Source organism: Vombatus ursinus, unplaced genomic scaffold, assembly GCF_900497805.2.
Source record: "Vombatus ursinus unplaced genomic scaffold, bare-nosed wombat genome assembly UNPS02014942.1, whole genome shotgun sequence".
NCBI classification, from domain to species: domain Eukaryota; kingdom Metazoa; phylum Chordata; class Mammalia; order Diprotodontia; family Vombatidae; genus Vombatus; species Vombatus ursinus.
In genome coordinates this window covers 14,570,549-14,575,034 of record NW_020954720.1, presented here as the reverse complement: position 1 = coordinate 14,575,034, position 4,486 = coordinate 14,570,549, and the positions used below count along the sequence as shown (strand labels likewise).

General features: G+C 33.2%; 1 pseudogene; it reads right to left on the bottom strand.

Annotated features, from left to right (window-relative positions):
- Positions 1–657: 657 nt before the first annotated feature.
- On the bottom strand, positions 658–1,011 carry LOC114029898 (annotated as a pseudogene).
- Positions 1,012–4,486: the final 3,475 nt, after the last annotated feature.

Here is a 4,486-nt window from a genome sequence, read left to right as displayed (position 1 = left end):
CAGACTGATTTGTAATTTTCCTGAGAGTTTGAGTCAGATAGTGGATTCTTTGGTAAATTATTTATGTTTTTTGCCTTTGTTGAATGATGGGTTGTTGAATTCCATTGTTTTTCATTCTTCCTTGTCTCCATTGATCTACTTCTCTATTTTTTTTAACCAATATCAAAGAGTTTTGATAACTACTGTTTTCTAATTGAGCTTGAAATCTGGAAGTGCTACTTTTATTTGTAAGTTTTTTTTAAAATTTGCCTTTATATTCCAGATATTTTCCCCAAATATATTTCTTATTTTATGTAGTTCCGTGAATGTCCCTCTGATAGTTCAATTGGTACAGCATTAAAAGTATAAATTGGTTTTATTGACATTGTCCTTTTATTTTTTTTTACATTGACTTGACTCTATCATGAGCATTGAATATTCTTCCAGTTATTTAAATTATTCAATAAGTCTTTAAAGACTATTTTCAAATTAAATCTATGCAACAATGGTGTGTGCTTTGGTTATTTGATTCCCAAATATTTTATGCATTTTGTAGTTAGTTTTAATTGGATGTCACTGTATTATTGGCTCAGATTTTTTGTGATGTATACAAGCTGTTATTCTTAATTACTTTATTTTGTAGTTTGCTACTTTGATTATTGTCTCAGTATTATTATCTCAGTATATTTGCTGATTTTTTTTCTCATTCAGGACATTGCTTTTAACAAATAGATGAATCCAAGATGAACTAGATGCTGCAACAGCTGCTCTCTTGGGTTTAGGTGTTGTTCCTTCACAGAATCTATTCCTGAATTGGCAATAGACAATTTTTAGGTGCTTCATTCGACCAGTACCAGTAGTGTTGCATCTCTTAGCCTTTGCACTTCAATTATATTTTCTCTTGCATTTAGCAAGATATCCACATTTGCCATATGTTGACTTCTGAAGGTGGTAAGCCTTAGAACTACAACAATGGCACAAAGTGTGTGTCTTATTCTGGCGCTTACCAAATGAAGACATCCCCTTCGTCATCTTCCTCCCCCTGCCAGGACCAAAAAGAACCACTGATTCTTTTTTCTAAGTAAACCATCATGTCATTAGAAAATAGTCATTTTTTAGATCTTCTTTGCATAGCTTTATATCATTAATTCTTCCTCTTGTCCTGAAAACATTGCTAATGTTTCTAGAATTACGTCAAATTACATTGGGGGCATTCTTGCTTTACACTTATATTTGTTGAAAAGGCTTCAAGGGTGTCCAAATTGCATGTTATTTGTTTTTGGTTTTAAACAGCTTTTAATGATATTGAAAGTTTATTTATGGTTATAATTTATAGGGGGCTTAGCATAAATAAGGGTTGGAAAGATATTTTCTACATCTATTGAAATGTTTTTAATATTATTACAGTGATTTTTTCCTAATGTTTTCTTAAATATATCTAACTTTGTTTCTTCATCCTCTACTTAGTTATAACTTTTTAAAGATAGGACAGGTGAAGTGGCGTCTGGGTCTTTGATGTCATTAGTTTACATGTCTTCAGGTGAAAAAAAAAATCTCCATTACTGGTACAGACTGTCAGCTGAGGCACTGATAATTTAAGTGATTTGCCCAGAGTAAATATAACCACGTTTCCCAATAGTTAACCATTCATGTATCCTATGTTGCAGACACCTTGATCTACTTGCTGTTCTTGTATAAGATAGTCAGCTCCCACTTCCATGCTTTTGTAGGCTGACCCCAAACCAGAAATGTTGTCTTTCCTTATCTCAGTTTCTTGCATCTCTTGCTTCCTCTAAAGTTCAACTAATATGCCATCTCCTACAGAAGTCCTTTTCTTATCCCCCCAGTTATCTGTGCCCCCCCAAAAATTACTTTGTATTTACTTTTATATAATTGTATTTATTTACCTCTGTACATGTTGTATCCCTCAATAGATGGTCTTTGTAGCTTCAGAAGGCAGGGCAATGATTTTACATGTCAAAGGTGTTTAATTGCTTATTAAATGTTTGGCTCTGCATCCTGGGAATTGTTCTAAAATAAGAGCAATGTAGGAAATTTTCTATAAACTGTATAAGCTGTTGAGTATTTTATAATCTTTTCTTTTATTGTTTTATTTTTCAGAAGGAATGTTTAGTGAAACAAAAAATTTAAGGAACATGATTGATTATTGTTTAGTGTGGATTAAAACTAGCTGCAGCATCAGAATGCAGTTGGTTAGTCTTTTCAAATCATCATCATCATCATCATCATCATCATCATCATCAGTAAGCATTTATTAAGCATTTACTATTTGCCAGGCACAGTGTCAAGTTCTGGGGAAACCAAAAAAAAAAAAAAAAAAGGAAAAACTCATTTCTTGCCCTCAAAGGACTCACATTCTTACAAGGGAGACAATTTGTAAACTACTATATGTGTTAGGGAAGGCACTAGAAGTGGGGGAAAATGGAAAAATGAAGGAAGCCGGGAGGCAAAGATATGTCATCCCAGTGGTAAAATGATTTTATGTGACTATTTAGTCTTTATCTCTTTCAGTAATAGAGTTGCTTAATATCACTTTTTTTTTAGGTGACATCTTCAAAAAGAATGGGACTGAGAAAAGTCTCTAAATTCCATCTTCCCCTAAACACCATCAGCTAATTAATGTTTCAGCATATTCTCTACAGGGAATGAATCAAGAAATGAAAAGAAGATTTTTTTTGTTGTTACATTCTCATTCTCCTTACCTTTTCAGTCTTTTATATGAATTCCATTTTATCTGAAGACAGAAAAAAATAGTTTGACTGTCTTTATTCCTTATTTTTCATAATATCCAAGTCTACATTCACTGGTTTTATGTTGTGTGAATCTCTTTTCACAGCTCACCTAATGAATGTTAGAAGGGAAGGACATCTGAATATTTATAAATTTGAGGGTTTTTTTTCCTAAAAAAAAAAAAACTTTGAAATACATATTACAATCTTTTTTTTTTCCTGGAAATTAAAAGGCTTACATCATTGTTCACTCTCAAGTGCCTTTGTAAGTGGGACAAGTATAAATACCCCTGTGCTGTTCTGCCAAAACATTTCAGTTTTTCATGAAACAGTGGTGCCAATTAACTTCTGGGTTCAACTGAGAAAAATCCCTGTAGTTATGGATGTATATTATGGCTCCAGTATAGCCTGTATCACACTGAAAATAAAGTGATGCATACTTATTGAAGCAAGAACATCAGGGGGAGAAATTTATTTAAGGGGAGAGTTATGTCTTAGCCCATAGAGGTTCCATTGTATTTGAACATATTATGCAGAGCTATAGAAAATGAATTCCCTTCTCATTCTTTCTACCTCTCCCCACACATAGTTGTTACTTTTTTCTACCAATTCTAGAAACAATGTAGAAGATGAATCTCCAAAAATGAACAATCAGGGTAGACCTTATCTTTAGAGAATTATTTTGGCAATTTTGTGGAGACTGAATGGAAAAGGAGAAAAGTTGGTCTGGCTAGTTGACAGCAGGAGGCCATTAGAGGATATCCAATTAGGAAACTTTTGCAATATAAATGAATTGAAGTTATGATCCTTTGAACAGAGAGATGGGGACAAATGCTCTGGAAGTATAATGGTCCTGACTATCATTAAAATGGGGAAATATAAGGAAGCATTGTAAGTCAATGTTGATGGTTTTCATCTCTCTTGGGTTATCTTCTATTTCAGATACTATTATCCATGGAGTGAAAATAGGGATAAATTGTGAGATAGCAGTGTAAAGAACTTATCCTTTTGGAAGGACATGCAGTATCAGTCATTTTGTTCCAACACTTGTTTCATATGCTAAGGTTGCCCATTAGCCTAGATTTGATTTGCTTTGAAAGGTCATACTTTACCTGTGAAAAGGATAATCCAGAAATGTGTGATAAAGTAGGATCAACAAACAGAGTAAGGTAAACAGGGAAAGCAACAGAGCTAGGAGATTTCTGTTAGGATTCCTCAGATATAGGGGATATTCTGAAAAGGAAGAGCAATTAGCCTGCTTAGTCAGGATATCATCCACTCCAAAGGTGGCATTGTACTTTGGAAGGCGTCACCACATCTCTTCTTTACATTCATGTTCTTTGTAATTTTGCAACATTCATTTTTTTGTATTTTTGTAGTGGTTATTCTTTCTATTTTGCTTATTGTAGTGATTGCACATAATATTTACTTGGCTCTGCTTACCTCACTCTATCAGTTCAAGCATTTCCATGCTTTTCTGTATTCCTTGTTTTTTGCAGGGCAGTATTCATGTACTACAATTCCCCAATCAACAGACATCTACTTTATTTTTAATTTTTTCTACGACAAAAAGTATTGCTATAAACATTTTGGTAATTTCTTCTTATCAATGATCTCCTTATGCAATTAGTAATAGAATTTCCAGATCAACTTATTTGTACATCATTTTAGTTGCATTATTTAGACAATTACAGATTACTTTCCAAAATGGTATACTAATTCACAGCTCCACTACTAATGCTCTAGTGTGCCTATCT